This window comes from Ailuropoda melanoleuca, chromosome X, assembly GCF_002007445.2.
Source record: "Ailuropoda melanoleuca isolate Jingjing chromosome X, ASM200744v2, whole genome shotgun sequence".
Lineage (NCBI taxonomy): Eukaryota > Metazoa > Chordata > Mammalia > Carnivora > Ursidae > Ailuropoda > Ailuropoda melanoleuca.
In genome coordinates this window covers 50789627-50808015 of record NC_048238.1, presented here as the reverse complement: position 1 = coordinate 50808015, position 18389 = coordinate 50789627, and the positions used below count along the sequence as shown (strand labels likewise).

Here is an 18389-nt window from a genome sequence, read left to right as displayed (position 1 = left end):
GGAGGTCTGACTACAGTCCAGGGAAGCCTGGGCAGTAGCGCTTGAAAGCAATGATGACATGCTGGAGGGCCCAGTTCCTAGACTGGGGTGCATTCCAGTTCTGCCACTTGCTAGCTGTGTGACCCTGGACAAGTTACTTAACCTCTATTGCTCAGGCTCCTCATCTGTAGAATGAGACTAATGTTAAGAGTTCCTATGTCACAGGATACATGTCAAGCTCTTGGAACAGTGCCTGACACAGAGTCACTACTCAAAAGGTGTTAGTTAGCATTATTATCATTACCTGTCAGGGAAGCAAGCTGGGATCATGACCCTCTTCTGGCATCCTTCTGCATTCCGAGGATGGGCCCAGATTTATGGGGCTAGCTGTCAGATCTGGGGTACCAAGCAGAGGTACAAGCTGAAGACGTGAAACCGCTTACAGAAGACGCTGACCCTCAAGCTAGGTGTCCAGGTGAAGCTTCAGCCGAGCCCGGGGATCGGGGGCCGGGGTGGTGGCTCTGTGGCCACAGCTGTGGAAACCGGGCAGCTCAGCCCAACTCAGGGTCCCACTGCCCTTTCTGGGACCATCCATTGATAGGAGAGGCTTTGTCCCAGCCCTGCCACACAGAGGGATTCCGGGCCTCAGCACTGCAAGGAAAAATCACATGGAGGCATATAAATCCCTCTGTCTATAGCTTAAATAACAAGGCCCAGCTCTTGCTGCAAAGCAAGAAGCAGCATTTAACTGCTCCAAATGCTGCTGTTTCTGTTTGTGCTTGTCTCTAGGCTTAGAGAGCTTGTATAGGCAGACACAACACTCCATTGATATTCTCAGTCATGCCCAGCGGTTGAGCTCTTCTTCCCCTTGATAATGGGGTTGCAGCCTGGGTCTGGCCCAGGATTCTAGTTGAATCCTAGAAAGTATGTCTGCTCCCCTCCCTCCTCTGCCCCACAATGTTTGAGGCCCTGCAAAGAGGAAAGCACAAGTGTCAATAGAAGACTTGGAACAAAAAGGATTTAGGAAATACTTTTTAATATCTGGCCTAATCCAGCGAGGTGTGAGACACTGGAATAGGAGACCCAGAGAGGCTGGGATGATCCAGTCTGAGGAAGGGAGTGATTTCTGGTTTCCCCATGGCTGATATTTCCCCTCAACTTCAGAAGTGGGAGAGAAGACTTGCCCATCTGTTTGGAATTTACTGCAAGAAAAAAGAGAGATGGGAGGGAGGGAGAGAGAGAAAAAAAGAGAGAAGAATGAGAAGGGTGTGTGTGTGTGTGTGTGTGTGTGTGTGTGAATGAGTGAGTGAGAGAGAGAGAGAGAGAGGAAGAGAGTTCATTCTCCTTGGCCACCATCTCCCCAAACCTATTCCTTAGCATTGATCCTTAGCAGCACTGGCATGAACGCCAATAGTCAGGAATCTTCGAAGCCCCCTGGGGCAAGGGTTTTGAGAGGATGATGTGCCACTGGTTATTGCCAGGCTGCTGGTCTTAATGGTAGAGTGAAGCTTGGCTCATCCCCTAGACCCAAGTAGCAGAGCAACATCACCAGATGCTTCTAGAAAGAGTGTATGTGTGTGCACATGTGCATGCATGTGTGTGCCCCTTTGGGAGCCCAGCGGGCACCTAGAGGCAGCCTCAGCCTGGCCTCTGGTGGGCATGGGTGGAGATGAGGGCCAGGGCAGGTTTGACAACGTGGCAGGCAGATCAGAGAGGAGGGAGGAGCTGAGCTGAGACCATAACAGGGCTGGGCATGAGACTCATGGTACCCTTGAGAAGGCCTAGCCAGTGGCAGGCTAGAAGCTCTGTTGTCAGAAACAAGGCCTCTGGCCTGGTAACCTAAGCCCGGGTGCTCATCATGTGACCACATGTCCATAACCCATCGTGGGTGTTTGAGGTTGGCCCAGGGGAAAGGGGAGCACTAGTAGAAACCTCCTTATAGGGGTCCACGGTTGCCAAGTAAATCCAGAGACTTCCAGACTTCAAAGAGATCCCGCCAGAGAGTATGCCCAGACCCTAGGTTTGAGCTGGAGTGAGACAGACTGAGAGGGGTAGGGGATCTGCTTTCCTACAAAATGAGAACGCTGACAAGGGGAAGCAATTTGAAGTGAGGGGAGGATTGGCTGGGGAGTGGGGAGGTCTCCATCTTAGACGACTGAGTCCAGAGTTAGATCTACTGTGAGACCCTGAGCAATGACTTCCCCTCTCTGGGCCTTGGAGTCTCTATCTCTGAGTGAGGGCGCAGGGCTCCACTGTCTCTAACGCCAGGCCTGGGGAAACCAGGGCTCACCAAGTCAAGATGTATAGATTCTCTTCATGACTGAGGACATCTTTGAATCCTTCACATCTGAGACTCAGTGGGACCTCCCAGAGCAATCATCCTTCCAGGCACACCCCCTTCCCCCAACGGCTGCCCCATCTCAGACCGGAATTTTCACGAAAATTATCTTTAGGGGAAGGGGTGAACTATGCCCTCACCTCTCCCATCTCACCTGCACCTCTGGAAGTCCTTCCTGTGTCTCCCTTTTATCCCTTCTTTATGTTACTGCTCGCCTGAAAGTAGTGTCTCTAGGGTCCCATTTTTAATTTCTTTTGTTTCCCCCAACCAAGGAAAGGAAGAATCTGACTGCACATCTGTTTGGAATTTGGGGGTGGGGGTAGGGAAATGAGGCAGCTCGGCTTCTCCTGCACTCCATGAGTTCCAGGCTGGGGAGAACCGGTGAGAGCCAGGGCCTCCCTGCCCCCCCCAGCCCCCCATGGTCCTTGTCAGCTGCCTTCTCAGCCTGTCTCATCTCTGAGACAAACAAACAATCAGGAGGCAGACCTGAAACCTTTTGCTGAGGCGGCAAACAGCATGGCCGGGCTCCGGCCTTAATGGGCCCCAGCCCTGGCCTGTCTGCTCCCTCCCGGCCTGCCTGCCTCCAATGTGTTTCTGATTTGTACTGAGCTAGCGGCTCTGCCACGCTGAATGTGGCAGCTGCCTCGGCCCCGCCTCTCAGGGATCCAGGGGTGGGAAGGTTGGGAGAAGCCAGAAGCTTGGTGTAGAGGCCGTGGCAGGAACTTCTGAGATGTATATGCAGACGTGGGCGGGGGAAGGGGGTGGGAGTAGGGATGGATTTCATCTGGCTATAAACAAACATGCTTCTCATTTAGGGACCTACGGGTGCCAGTCACCAGATCCCCCTTACCCATTTTCCAGGGGGCAGGCAGAGCGAGAGCAGTGATGGAGACACCGGGGAAGTAGATTGGGCTCTTTTTGAGGAGTGCCACTCTCAAAAGGTGGTGGGGATTCTCCTACGATGGGAAAGGCAGAGGTGGGCATGAAGAAAAGGAAGTTCTGAGAACTCTTGCGTCCAGAAGAGGCCTAAGGGTATGGAGACAGGAGGTTCTGTCTGCAAAATAACTGAGCAGAGGGGGCCAGGGAATGCGATCTTTCTGACTCCCCTCACCCGGTCCTAGAAAGGGAGAACGTGGGGTGTCATGGGGCCATTTACTGTACAGCCTACATGTCCCAGGGAACAAGTGACCATCAAGGAGGCAGTCCCTGGGGCCGGATGGCCTGCCCTGGGACACTAAGGGAGGGCATAGTGTCATCTTTGCTCATTTGCCTCACACACCTACCCTTACACACACATAGGCGTTTCCTTGCACATTTGGGTTAAGCAACCTGGCACATTTTTCTTTGCCCTTTTCAGCCTGGCTCTCTGTTTAGAGATACCACCTATATGTTCTGGCACGCTGAGGAGGCCGGCAGAGGAGACAAAGAAGGTGGCCACTTCGGGGCCAAAGTGGTTCTGAATGTGCCGATCAAGTCAGTTTTCTTTATCGTTTGCCCCACATCTTGTGCGGGCCCTTGGGCCATGGCTGCCTCTCTCCTGGATTGCTTTCTCCCTAGAACCGGGGCTGAGACTGGAGTCAGGGTCAGAGCTGAGTGGAAGCAACTGGCTTCACTCCGTAGATGTGACCAGCGTGGATAGAGACATCCCTTAGGCCCTGGCCTTGACAGTGGTCCAACCACCGCTCTCTCAGCCTGGACCCAGCCTACAGCTGGGACTTGGTGGCAAGCCGGGCCCGGAAGGTAGTGGGGTGCTAGGCCAGCTAGGCAGAAAAGGTGAGGGGCCATGGAGAACCTTGGGTTGTGTTCACAGAGGAAAGCCCAGTGAGTGGACGGGGCCTGTCTGGGCTGCTGAGCCATGAGCCTGTTCCATCCTCGCCGCAGCCTTTCCAGACTCCCATTCATGGGAGTGTGGGAGGGCAGGGGAGCAGAACATCCTCAGGAAGGCAGCCCCTGGGACCCTGTGGCTTTGTGGCTGTTTATTCCTCCTCCTGCTTTTTCTTAAGCCCTAAACATTTCTCACAGTGTCTAGCCAGTTCCAGTTATGTAAGCAGCATTGTGTGTTAACAAGAAAAATATCCATTGGTGGTGTATGGAATCCAATGGCCTTTGTCCCCCAAGCCACCCAGTACTTCCCTTCTAGCTGAGGCCAGGCCCCACTGTGAGCTGGGGGATGGAGACTGTCTTCATAACCATTGCTTCTGTCACACGATGGGACGTTTATGCTGGGACCATGTGTGTGTGTGTGTGTGTGTGTGCGTGGTGCGGTGTGTAGGGAACACACACCTTGCCCCGTGGACCTCTGGGGGTGAGGGGCACCAGGTTTGACCTCAGCAGTGTCACAGTGGGCGGATGGTTCTGGCAGACACCTCCCTCCTATAAGCACTGTCCCCACTAACAGCCAGGTGTCCCCTTCTCTGCTTCCCCAGAGGAATTCACCTCTCCTCTGTCTGTATTCTTGCTCCACCCTTCCTGGTTTCCCCATGGCTCTCCCAGGCCCGGAAGCCACTGAGTCAGAGGCTGAGGGTGCTGTGGTAGGGGCAACAGAGACAGACAGCCGCTAGGGGAAACAGCAGGCTGCCCAGGCCAGGTGAGAAAAGCTTTGAGGCTGAGCTCTGCCACCGGCAGGCTGCAGGATCGGGGAAAATTCATTCCCTGGTCTGAGTCAAAGTTTCTCCATTGAAGGCATGTGGTGGGGGGAGAGATTAGATTAGATGGCTATGAAGGGCACCGAAGGCCAGGCGGACGACAAGCCAGGGCCCCACCTACCGAGCTCCACTGTGCCGGGCGATGGGGTATTGCTAGCAGTGCCAAAGGGCTCAGATGCTTTTCTGAAGGCAGCAGTCCCTTTAATCCTTCCTCAGGCTGCCAGCCACATCAAGCTGGCCCTGGCTGTGAGGGGGGCTCAGGTCCAAGCTTCTAAAGGGAGACAGAACCCACTCATTCATTCATTCATTCACTCATCCATTCGTCCATTTATTTTTCTATTTAGCCAACACGTATCGACACCCAGGGTGTCAGGCACAGTTCAACCCCATCCAGCCCGAGAGACTTACTACCTTCGTACCTCCGCCCTCAGAGGCCTCTGCCTGGCCTCTCTTCAGCTAAGCAACTTCTCCCCCAGGCTCTGGGGAGCTACCCCTCCCCCCCGCTCCTCCCCCACCCTGGCCCAGCCTCGTATCCAGTGGCCCCTGAGCTTACAGTTTCTGGATGGCAGCTTTTTTTCTATGACAAGTCCCACCTTGGCCAGAATAGACCTCCAGGCCTCCACTCCGGGGCTTATTATCTTTTACAGGCTATTTAGCCCGGTATCCTTTTCTCTCCTGTTCTCTCTCCAAACACTAAAGATTCCTCCCCTTGCTTTGCTTTATCTAAGGTGTGGCTGGGCTCCAGGCCTCCCGGTGGAGCCTTCTGGATCCAGCCTTCAGTCATACAAACATCCCATGTGCACATCCCAGCTCCGTGGCACTGAGCCTCCCAGCCCCCCCACCACCCAGGAGCACCTTCAAACCCAGCTCTTCTCTACACAGCTGTGGGCGGGCCTTTCGACAAACACCCCGGGGCAGCCAGCAGGGAGGGGCCTGTGAATCAGTAGGGGCTGGTTTCCCTCACAAGCAAGGCTGGTGGATGGGACTGGGGGGGTGGGTAGGTGCTGGTGAGTGGGGATGGAGGAGGATGTGTCAGGGGACTGCCAGCTGGGGTATGTGTCAGAGTGAATGGGCCGGTGCGTGTCTCCATGTGTGACCCTCCCAGCAGCCGTCAGCCTGCATTAGTGCACACATGGGTGAGCCTGCACGTGGGCACGAGAGGCAGCAGGGTATGAGGGAGGGTGGAAAACAAAACAAAACACTGGCTGTAGGGGCAGAAGAGGTTTCTAGTCCTGCCTCTGCTGCCAGGTTTTTAAGCCCCTTCCCTCTCTCTGAGCCTCAGTTTCTCCCTGTGTAATGTGTCAGAGGGCTGAATTGGAGGTCTCGAAGGGCTATTCTAGCTCTAACATGCTCTGGTTCCTTCATGTTCTGCGTACTAGGGCAGGCTCAGAAGCTTCCTTTCTAGGGAAAGACAAATCCACCGCTTCTCCCAAGACCTGGAGCTGTGGAGGGGCAGCAAAAGGGGGTCAGTTCCATATATTCCAATGAAAACAAGAGGCCAGGCAGGGAAGCACACTTTCTGAGTCTTGATTTGAGGTCAGAGAGGTGAAGGGACTTGCACAAGGTCTCAGAGCAAGTGGGTGGTGAAGCCAGTCCAGACCAGGTCTTCTGAATCCCAGTCCAGTGCTCCTCCATTGTCCCCCACCCTTATGCAGCTAATTTACCTCAGGGGGTTCTAGGAGAATGGGTGGGAATGAAGAGAGCTCTCAAGATCCACAGCTGGGTCTGAGAAGGTTAAATTCCCAGCTGGAAGCATTCAGTGAGGCCTCCAGAAAACGGGCAGTCCTTACAACTTGCAAATAAGTACTTCAGGCCACAGGAAATGATCCCAGACCACAAGGCCCCAGGATTGCACCAGAACAGTCCTGCCTGCGTGTCAGCCAGCGTGTGGGAGAGGCAGCCTGGGGTGGGGCGGGAAGAGGCATCCTACAGACCCTTAGGCCCAGCTCTGGGATTCTGCAGGCTGAGCAAACTCGGGCCAGTCACCCCCCCCAGCCCCATTTGTAAACTGGTAATCAGAGGCGGTAGCTCCGCCTTGGGTTGCTGGATAACTCGGTGGACCGGCAGATGGGCAAAGGCAATGCAGACCATAAAATGCTGCTCAGGCAGGAGGGACTGTTCTCAGAGAATGGCTGCTTGTATGTATGCATGACTTCTGGGTAACTTCAGAGGACGTCACCCTGGAGGTACCATGTTCCACGGCCAGTGCCTCCCGTTTGGAAAGAGTTGGGAAAGCGGGTGATTATTCTGTGTGTCAGGGGTGGTGAACGGATGTGCCCCTGAGGTCGGAGACAGTGGAACTGGGGGCCCGTGGAGCTGCCTTTCATGTGGAGGCTAAACGGACGGGTCCTGAGGGCAGAGCTGAGGCCTGTGGGCACGAATGCCATTCCACAAAGCCCCCCACATCGCCCAGCCCTGCCGTGACCACAGCAGCGCACGGGGGACTTGGGGGAGGGGGGGCGGGCCTTCTGGCCTTTTCTCTGGGAAGAATCTCCTTCCAAGACTGTCCCAGCTAGAACACAGGATTTCCATTTCAATGCTCCCTGGCAAGCCGCCCTCCCCAGAAATCTGCTAAAGGCCCACGGAAAAGCCTTTAAAAACACACTAATTACAAACAATTCCCCAGCTTCTCCTGATTTCCCTCCACGCTGAGCTGGGGGTGGGGCAGGGCGGGCTCAGATGGGGAGGGGTCACTAACTTGAGACTGCAGCTTTTGTGTGTGAAAACCCCACTGGAGCTCTCAGCCCTGAGCACTGACCCAAGCAAGGGTCTCCTTGGGCTCCTGCTTCCTTCTGGGTGCCCAAAGGCCTAGCGAGGCCTGGGTGGTTGGGAGAAGCCACGAAAGCCTAGAGCTGGTGACTGGGTCTCCAAGAAGCCTGCTGTAAATGGGGCCAGCACAGGAACTTCAGGGGGCCCTGCCTGCCCTCACTCGGCTCAGCCTGGACACCAGGTGCCGGCCCTCAACCCTGCCCTGCCGCCGCTGGGCCCCGTAAGCCAAGGCCCTGTACGGACATGGGAGCCAGAGTTAGATGTGTGAGAGATGGATGGATTCCATAATTTCTACCCATGGCCCCTCAGGGAGGGAGTGGGTTGTCAGGTAATGGTTTCTGAGCTCTCTAAATCGAACAAAGCTCTTTCTCTATAGTGGCTCTCCACAGTTCTGGCCTAATCTGGAAGAGAGCCTGGGGCATCTTGGCTAAAGTTTGGCTTGCTCACAGCAGCCCTACAAGCAGGGCCTTAGCCCTGGAGGGGTCATTCTGGGCCTTTAGGAAGCCGAATAAAAGGAATGCCACTAATCTGTTCTGACCGGCCTCAACTCCTGTCTTTGTTCATGAAGGGATGCAGTGCCCTGGGAGAACGGGGGGGGCACTATTTCATGCCTCTCAGGCCTCTGTCTAATAATAACAATAATCACCAGCATGCATAGAACATGTACTCCGTGCCAGAAGCAGTTCTAAGCACTTGACGTGTATTCCCTCATTTAATCTTTGCAACCAACTCCACGACGAAGAAGCCAAGGCACAAAGAAGTGACTTGTGAGGGGTCGGTTGGTCACACAGCCGCCAGGTAAAGAAGCCAGGCTTGGAACCCAGTTGGTCTGACTCCAAAGTCCTAATCACTGCATCTGCCATGACGGACGCCTGCCTCCACGGCAGCCATTCCACACGTGTCCTCTCACGTACAATTCTGGAAGATACACGTGAGCGTCTCTAGTGTGCAGACGGGGAAAGGAAGACGTGACAGGTCTTTCTCAGGGTCCTACCATCGGTAAGGGGCAGAGGTGGTGTTTCAAAACCTGGCTCTGCCTGCTTCTTGACATGCTGACTTCCCTCCAAACCCTCTGTCATGGTTACGCTGTTCCAAGCATTCTAAGAACTCTGATGCAATGTTCTATCTGTTGGGCGCTTACTGTGAAGGAGGCCTGTGTCTGTTTTATTTGTGCTATCTCGTTTGAGACTTGCACCTACCATGTGAGCCTGGGGGTGTCATTCCCGGTGGTGGATGAGAACACCGAGTCTTAGAGACCTATTTTGTCTCCCTTCCCTCTAGGCAGGACACCCCCAAACCACTGCAGCATTCACATGCCCGTTTCTTTGCATAAGAACCCTCCCCGGCCACAGTCCGATTCTCCTGAGATGTCCAGCCAAAAGGTAATGGGGGCTTGCTCAAGACTTTATGTGCTGATTCAACGTCGGAGTCCCCGCTCTGCCACTTCTGAGCTGGGTGACTTGAGCTAAGTCGCTGCCCCGTTGGAGCCGAGGCTACCTCATTGCAGGTGCGTGAGGCTGATCAAATGACAAAATGGGACGGCAAAGCATTGTTTAAACTCTGGAGAACCGTACGGAGGTGAGTAGGGTTTCTGAGAGAAAGGTACTCATCTCTGGGTTTTCATCTCTAGCATTCTGGCATGATCTCATTGCACACGTGTCCAACACATGCGTTGGCACCACTATTGAAACACACATACCAGCACCAGTAAGCTTCAAACAGATGGGTGAAAGAGGATTGTCTTTGCCCCTGAGTTGTCTCTCCTTCAGGCAGTACAGTCGCTAGTTCCTTTAAGTCCTTCCTTCCAGGACAGGATTTCTAGGATTTCTTCATGCTGAAGAAGAGGGCCCTTTCCTCCGAGGCACTTAGGTAAAGTTGAAAGGTCATGGGGTTTGGAATCATGCAGACTGGGGTTGAAACCTATGTGTTCCTAGTTTCTAGCTGTGTGATCTTGGGACATTCCCCTTACCTCCCTGAGCCTCAGTTTCTCCATCTGCAGAATGGAGATGATGTTCATACTCTCTGGCTTGCCCGAGTCTCAGATGAAAGGTCCTGGGCCAGGGGCTAGAGATGCAGAGGTAAATTAGACCTCAGTCCTTTATATCAAGTAGCAGGGGAGGAAGGTCAAGCAACAGGCAGATGGTCTCAAGTGCCATGGTGCTCTAGGGGCCCAGAAGAGGGCCACTTATCCTAGTCTCAGAGGAGAAGGTGGCTTCACAAGGATGATAATGTCTGAGCTGGTCCTTGAAGAGAGAATGATAGCTAAGAACAGCTAACCCTTACACAGCACTGAATATGTGTCAGGCACCATTCTAAGTGCTTTGCAAGCACGATCTAATTAACAAGCATGCCCTTTGAGATGAATACAACTTTAGGCGATAAAAACTGTTGATAACCCCAATTCATAGATATGGAAACCAAGGCACCAAGAAGGTAAGTGACTTGCCTGACTGAGCAGCCAGACCCCTGAGTTCGAGCTCTTAACCACCCCACCAAGCTGCCTATGTGATTAGGAGTTTGCCGGCTAAAGAGGAGACTGGGAGTATTGAGGCTGACATGAACAGCGTGGTATGTGCCGGGACTAGGCCATGAGATGGGTAAGCAGGGTCCTGTGCATCAGGCTGAGGAACTTACATTCTACTCTGGGATGGCGAGGTGGATTTTAACTTATGCAAAGAAACATGCTCAGAGTCGTCTGCAGGAAAAGTCTCTCGGGTTGCACTATGGAGGCTGGTCAGAGGAGGACGCACTCTGGCGGCAGAGAAATAATAAAGGCCTGAATCAGGGCAGTGTTTGTAGGGATGGAATGCTTGGGACGGCTTCCAGAGCTATTAAGGAGGTAAAATTGGCAGGTCATGGTAATTAATTAGATGTGAGGGGTGAGGGAAATGGAGGAGCAAAGGTTTCTAGCTTGAGAGCCTAAGTGGGTTGTGGGGGTGCCCCTTGAGGAATGAAAAGGGCAGAAATGGGACCCCTGAGTATAAGTTCTGTTTGGGGTGAGGTGGGTTTGACGTGTCCTTGGAGATGACCACTACGGAAATACTAATACTGACTGAACCTCGGGAGAGTGGTCCAGGCCGAGGCAACATTTGGAATTCACTTGCCTAAAGGACGTGGTAGAAGCCACAGGAGTGGCTGAGCGTGCCCAGGAAGCATCTGTGAGGAGGGGCTCGTGAGCGGCAATTTGGGGAGCCCAGTCTTTAAGGGGCATGCTGAAGAAGAGGGGCCTGGGGAAGGGACTGACGAAGAGTGGTCAACGAAATAGGAGGAGAACCAGGAAAACCACAGCTAGTAGAGAGTATAGAATTTAGGGGTAGAAATTCTCACGAAGCAGGAGGTGGTCACAGACAACTCGTGTGGCCAAGAGATCCACGGAGTTAAGGATAGAGAAGCAACCACCGAGTTCTGTAATTAGTTCTCTGAGGTCAGGTGAGAGCTGAAGTAGGGACGGGAGCCTGACAACAGGGGTCTCACATAGCAAGTGCAGGTGAAGAAGTAGGGACAGACCAGCAAGGACCCTGGGAAAAGGAGATATAGGGCATTAGCTAGAGGGAGACACAGGGTCAAGGGGGAGCCAAGAGCACATGATGGGAATATCAGGACCTTCCCTCCCAGCTTCTTTGCTCCCTGCCCACCCCTCCCCCCAACTTGGGTCTTTGCCCTGGGCATGCTGGGGTTTGTCAATGCCTTTCAAAGTGCCGGGCCCTCCACCTCTCCTCAGGCTCCCTCAAGTCTCACAGCAGAAACCTCCCTTCGCTTGGCTCTGGAATAAGCCCCTGGGAGAGCCAATGAGACAGCAATTAGACCAGTTGCAACGACCATCCGCTCACATCTCTGTGCCAGGGCAGGCCTGCTGGCACCCTGCCAAACTCGTCAGGGGCAACCTCACTGCCTGGTCCTCCTCCTGTGTAGGCCCCAGGGCCTCCATCTGTGGAGGACCCTTCAAGGGGCTGGAGGCTTGGGAGATGGCCTTGCTGACCTCTCCGGCCTCTGCCCCGGTGGGATGTCTGTGCATCCAGGAGGCAGCTGTAAGCCTGTCAGCCCCAGGCCTGGGCCAGGGCCCATCAGTTTCAGGACAAGGAAGGTAGAATGAAAATAAAAGTGTAGGATCAGGGTCCCCTCCCACACCTCCACCTTTCACTTCTTGTGGGGCTCAAGATGACACCCCCTTACCAGTCTCCTGGGTCTCCCTGTCCACGAAACTTCAGAGGATTCCAGTTCCTAGGGATAAATCTGCGTTTGTCTATGCGGCTGGTCCTTTTGGGCCTGCGCCATCTGCCTGCTGTGCTCCGTGGCTGTTGGGACCTGATTTTTCTGGAGTCTCTTCAGCCTTGGTGGGAAGACTTCATCACCCTGGGAATCATCCACATCCCATCACTCGCCCTGGCCATAGCACACTCTCCTCCTTTCCTGTTTCAAACTTGCACTCGATCGCAGCCCTTTGACTTCACCCTTTCTGAGCTGATGTATTTTAGAAGTATAAAATGTTGCTCTGTCTCAACGGCGTTCGCGAGAATGAAGGCTAGGAACACCCCAGTCTACTCTACATTGGGAAGACTCTCCCTGCCTCCCTCCCTTCCTTCCTTCCACACATATCTCAGTGTCTGACTCTGCTGAGTCATGGAGAAATGTGGCAGAGATCACTCCTGCCCTTACGGACTCACCCTCTGGTGGTAGATACGGACATGGCCACTGGTAATTCCAAATGTCTCAGTTAGGTATCCTGCTGGGAGATGGTTCCAAATACAGGGAGGGAGCATGAGGGAGGCAGTGGCAGCGTTCTTACCAGGCACCGGGGAAACTTGCAAGGGTAGTAGGCGTGCGGGAGGCCGAGGAGGAGGCAGAGGAAGCAGTGTGGGAGGAGACCCAACAGGACACAATGGCCTGGTGTTGTTGAGGGCTGTGGCTTGAGTTCTGGGCACCTCTTATGATACAGATGGGGGACACTAAGCTGTGGAAAGAATGTCCTCCCCCAGGGTTTTACCCTCGTGAGGTAGTGATGAAGAAGCAGGGGAAAAGCTCCATGAGCCACGGGTTGGAAAATGGGGTCGCCGCGCGGGGGCTGTGAGTGGCAACCCGGCATCCAGGCCCAGCTGAGATGGAAGGTGGGGTAGACTGGAGCCGGGCCATGGCTGTAGAGTAAACTGGTACCAGAACCTTGAAACCCTTAGTCTTCTCATCTCTAACATGGGCATAATAGCACATACTTTATAGACTTGATGTGTGGTAGAAATGACATAATGCCTATAAAAAGGCATTGAAAATGTGAAGCCTTGTGTCCATGGGAAAGATTGTTGTGATCAGGACCCCTCTTCTGGCCCCCAGCTTAAAAACTACCACCCTCAGGAAGCCCTCTCTGCTTCTTGCCAGCTGGAAGTCATCATCCCACTTCTGACCACTCCGTGTAGAGCATCCGTGAGGGCCTTGAAGGCCAAGCCCATGTCTGATGTCTCTCAGCATCGACGGGGCCTAGCCCTGGGTGGCTTCCCTGCAGGTCGAGACTCATCTGCAGTTATGTTCTGCCACATGCATACATGGCTAAACATATGAGGCTGGGCAAAGGTCCAGGTACCAACATTTGGAGATACCCCTGTGGGTACAGGTGTTCTCAGACACACCCCAACGAATGCCCACATTCACATCTATGTCTCCCCTTTGCACAGCTTGCAACCACGCACATGTGTGCACCCTTCCAGTTGCCCCCCATGAGTCCACTGGGCTCAATACCACCCACTCCAGATTGCAGATGAAGAAAGTAAGGCTCAGAGAAGTATCCGCAGCCAGAGAAGCCTTCAATGGAGCCCCGCTGGGTGCAGGCTTCCCTAGGGCCTGGCCTCAGCACCATTGGCGCTCACCGGCCTTCCTGGGCTGACTGATTTCTGTCCCACGTTGGACACCAGAAGACACTGGTTTCATCCTGGGAAGTGCTCACTGAACTGGTCACTTGCTGCGAGGGCATTGCTGCTGGTGGGATGGGGGGTCGGGAGGGTGAGGGGGCAGATGGTGGTTGAGGGGGCAGAGTTGAAAGGGGGGAAGCCTGATCAAAACCATGTCACAAAGGAGGGGAGGAGTGGGGAAGAAAGAGAGAGAGAGAGAGACAGAGAGAAGAGAGAGAGAGAGAGAGAGAGAGAGGTGTTTCCATTCACAAAGAAATCATTATGGTTAATTTAATTCATTGTAGCGTTTAATACAGAAAAGCTTTTCTACAGAGACTGGGCATCAGGCCAACATTTATATATAAATGGGTTTTATTTTAAAAGCGAATGCAGTGAGGGGGATAGACTAGGCTTAGCCCTCTCATTCCCTCTCTTCTTTCTTGAGCTACCTTTCCGAGCTTGTGTAGATAAGGAATTGGGTCTCCCACAAAGCAGGAACCCCCTACTCCCCACTCCTGTGGCCCAGAGTTTCTCTTCGTCCTTTTACAAAGACTGTTTCCCCTGCTTTCTCAGGAGACCCTAGGCTAGGCCCGACTCAGAGCTGCACTGAGAAATTAAAATCCTTGAATGCTATCCTTAAGATAGCACTTGGAGATCACTCTACCTGCCTTCTCCTCGTCTAGGTCAGGCTCTTCCTATGGCACAGAAGCTCCCCTGACTGAGTATACAACTTGGTCTGTGCCGATGGCAGAGCTCAAACTCGGGTCTTCTGTTTCTCAGTCTAGCATCCCAGAAGTTCAGCCCCCTGCCCTGTCAGCTCTTTAGTCTGCACCCAGCATTTTGGGGGCCTAACACTGCTTCCCCCTGCACCTGACTCAGGCCCACATCTACCCTTCTAGACGGTTTCTCATGCCTCTGAACTGCTCCCCCACCCCCATTACTCCTAAAACTCCAGCCAGCTAATCAACTAATTCACACTGTGGTGTCAATGGCAAATAATAACTTACTGTGAAGTGCTCATGGTGCACTTTCAGGCTCTCTGGGCTTCTCGGAGGCTGGAAAAGAGCTGTGGGGGAGAGGGAAACCTGTTAAGAGCCCATCTCATTATATTACAAACCATTTATCCAGCACCCTGTGTTGCCACATATTCACAGAGTGCTGCCGGTCTGCAATCACAGCATATATTTTTAAAAAAAACATTTTATTTATTTATTTGAGACAGAGACAGCATGCAAGAACACAGGGGGAGGGCAGAGGGAGAAGCAGACTCTCTGCTGAGCTGAGCAGGGAGCTCGAGGCGGGGCTCGATCCGGGGACCCTGGGATCCTGACCTGAGCCAAAGGCAGATGCTTCACTGGCTGAGCCACCCAGGCGCCTCTGGGGTCACAGCATATTGATGAACACAATGCCATGGGTTGAGTGGCACCAGCTCTTAAAGGAACATGTCCAAGGAGGCCCCCAGATCTATGTCCCCCCTTTTTCTTCCCAGCCCTTGGGCTCTTGCAACAGGGGCCCAGACACACCTGGCCAGCCCCTTTCCTCCCCTTTAATGTAACCTGGCCCCCAGGACAAAGGATGCACATAAGATGTGGGAGCTCTCTGGAGGGTTGGCTTCCTTTCCCTCTGTGCCATCCGATGCCAGCTTCAGCTGGGAGGGCCGGGGTCCGTGTTCTTCCCATGGTAGAATGACCCATACATGGGCTCATCATGATGCTTGTGTCACAGAGCTCTAGAAAACTGAAATGCTGTGCCCAGGGCCATGGAGCTAAGACGCAGGGGATCTGGGGCTGACATTGAAGTGTGGTGACCCCTGAACCTCATGGCTCACCGAAGCCCCCCATCTGTGGACAAAGAGGACCAGCTCAGGGGTTCACCAGTGTCAGGGGATGGGGTTTCTGATTCACACAGGAGCACATAACCTCTTGGGTGGGCCTCCTTGAGCTCCCCACCAGACTCCCCAACTCCCACGGGGAGGGAGCTGATTTGCTGCACAGACTCAACAGAGGGAGCTGAGGCCTGGTCCCAGCCCTCAGGCCTCTAGAGGGCCCCTAGAGAATGACTAGAGGGTCTCCAGGCTGGCTTCTAGGCCTTCAAGGAGGCCAGGAGTCCCCGGCAGCCCTCCTGTGCGTCCCCAGGTTTCTCAGTGGCCTGGCTGGTATGTGGGGTATTTGGGGTTCAAGCCCAGCACAGTCCCACATCTGGATCCTGTTAGCTCTCCGCGTTCTTTCTTGGCCAGGAAGAATGTGTGCAACGCCGGAGGAGCTGCTGGACTGTGGTCTTGCCGCTCGGACCGGGCTATCAAAGCCGAGTGGCGGGCAGCCGGCCCCTGGGGAGGGGCTTCCCAGGCTCTCCATCATCGCGCCGCCACCACCGGTAGCTCCAGGGTGGAGCAGGGCCCTTTCAGCAGGCACTCTGCTGCATAGGAGCGAGCCAAGCGGTTGGGCTGCGCCCGGGCCGGCTGCTTCTGATTAGCGGCTCACCCGCTGCTCTTGCCCCCCCTACCCCCTGCAACCAGAGCAGATGGGAGCCACCCAGATGCCACCCTCTCCAAAATGCAAGGCTCTGGAGGGGAAGGGACCCTCCGCCGTAGTCAGGCCAGGCAGATCTGACCTCTGCAGACCTCTACCAGCTTCAGAAAGTGGGCACTACTGTTCCGTTCTAAATCTTCCCTAAGAGTCTCCTCTCTGATGAGCTCCACCCACAACGAGCCTCAGTTAGAGGCAGTTATTACAAAATAACACTGAGGCCCATGCAGTGTTTTAGAGTAGAGCACAGTGGTGAGGGTGAAGGTTCAGGAGCCGGTCCACCTGGGTTTGAAATTGGGCCCTGCTCCTTCTTAGCCCTGTGACTTGGGGCAAGTGACGGAGTCTGTCTGTGCCTTAGATCTCTTTCAAACCTTCCGTGACATCACAAGAGCAATAGGTCCCTGGGTCGCTGGGTTGCTGTGAGGCTTAAATGTGGTAATACTCATCACGTGCTGAGAATAGTGCTTGGCACATAGTGAGCACCCAGTCACTTAGTATTGTTAGAGTTTATTTACATCCTTTGACTCACTGGAGCTTGCAGCAACCATGTGACCTAGGGGTTGCCATAAGCAGCCAGCTATGGGAGGGCTTCACCCCGGGTCGCATCACCAATAGGGGCAGGGTTGGGACCCAGCCGGTGTCTTTGCCCTATTTCTGCTGAGGCTCTCCTGGGCCACCGTGGGAAGGAATTTTCACCCAGACTAAGATTTTCCACTTTTGCCACACGGCTGATGGTTCACGGAGAACAGGTCAAGCAGTTGAGTTGAGTCCAGAGAACTGCTAATCCCTCGGGGCCATGGCTGTAGAGAGATAATGTAGACCTCAGTGCCAGTGGCTGAGATCCGCCTGGGGCCCCTGAAGGACCCACCCAAGGTCCCCCCAAGGCTCATCTCGCTAACTTGCAACACGCCAAGTGGGAATGAGAAGCCAGGAGTCTACGATGCAGCTGAGTGCCTGGAAAGGACTTGTGTCCTGATGGTTGTGCCCTGGCAGTCATGGGGGAGAGGACAGAGGTAGGAGTGACACCCACGTGACCAACTGGGCATTGGATAGCAAGCAGCTCAGAGGAGCAGAGGAGGTGTGGGTAACAAGGGAATCCAGGAGCCCACCCTCTGGCCCCTTTTCCTCCGGGCAGCACGCAGGGGGCTCTTTGGCAGCCGATTTCCACTTCCCCTGCTTTTCCGGCAGATAGATCCTCGCTGCCTGCTTCAGTGCTCCTGGAGGGGTTAGGTGGTGGGGGGCGGAAATGGGAATTGGAGGCATCCCTCCTCTTTTCCCTCAGGGGTGAAACGCTCTCCCAGGCCCTGCCCGCAGCCAAGGCGTCCCGGACAGCCTTGCGGGGAGCTGGTGGGAGAGCCTCCAGGGAATGTGACTACAGCTCAACCTGCCTCTGCCCACAAGTCAGCCAGCACCAAAGGCCTCAAGCACCCTTTCTAAATCGAGCTCAGGTAAATCGAGCTCGGAGATTTGCTGAGGATTGAGTGCTGGAGGCAGGAGAGGGAAAAGGAGGAGAAGAGAAAGCCAAGAGGATGCTGCTGATAGAGAGCTCTCAAGGCAGATACCCAAGGGGCTGCTCAGACAGCAGCCACAGCTCCTCCCACATGGCTGGGGGTAGAGGGGGAGGGGGAGAGCACAGCCAGAATCCTAGCTTCGAGTCCAGATTCTGCTATTTGGTAGATGCTGATGCTGGACAAGTCACTCCCTGTCTCGGAGCCTCCAGGGCCTCATCTGTATGTGGAGGTAATAATGCCTATGCCTCAGGGCTGGGGTGAAGACAGTGACGTGTGGAAAGGGCCGGGTACAGGGTCAGTCCCAAAGAGGTGCTCAACACAAACCCAAAATGGCTCAGCACAGGCTCCGTGCAGCCATTGCCCATAACCTCAGCACAGACAGCTTTTTGGGTCTGTGTCCTAGCTTCCCTTGTCGTGGTCATTTGTCATTTTTTGCCTGCCCCTTCTCTACCCCTCTGCCACTGTCCCCTGCCCCCCCATGGCATCCTGATTTTTTTAAGGATTCTATTTATTTGTCAGAGTGAGAGAGAGAGGGCACAAACAGGGGGAGCAGCAGGCAGAGGGAGAAGCAGGCTCCCTGCTGAGCAGGGAACCCGATGCAGGGCTCCATCCCAGGACCCAGGGATCACGACCTGAGCCGAAGGCAGCCGCTTCATCGACTCAGCCACCCAGGCACCCTGGCATCCTGATTTCTTTTGGAGAAATTACCTCTCTCATTTTATGTTGTCTTAGTAGTGGGTAATCTA

At 54.3% G+C, this 18389-nt stretch overlaps 1 long non-coding RNA gene across 1 annotated transcript; it reads right to left on the bottom strand.

Moving 5' to 3' along the window:
• Positions 1 to 1153: 1153 nt before the first annotated feature.
• LOC117797473 lies at positions 1154 to 5562 on the bottom strand. Its single transcript, XR_004622487.1, has 4 exons — positions 5516 to 5562; positions 5084 to 5233; positions 3168 to 3273; positions 1154 to 1181 (listed from the first exon to the last, which is right to left on the bottom strand). It is a non-coding gene; the product is annotated as an uncharacterized LOC117797473 (long non-coding RNA).
• Between the last annotated feature and the right edge of the window lie 12827 nt (positions 5563 to 18389).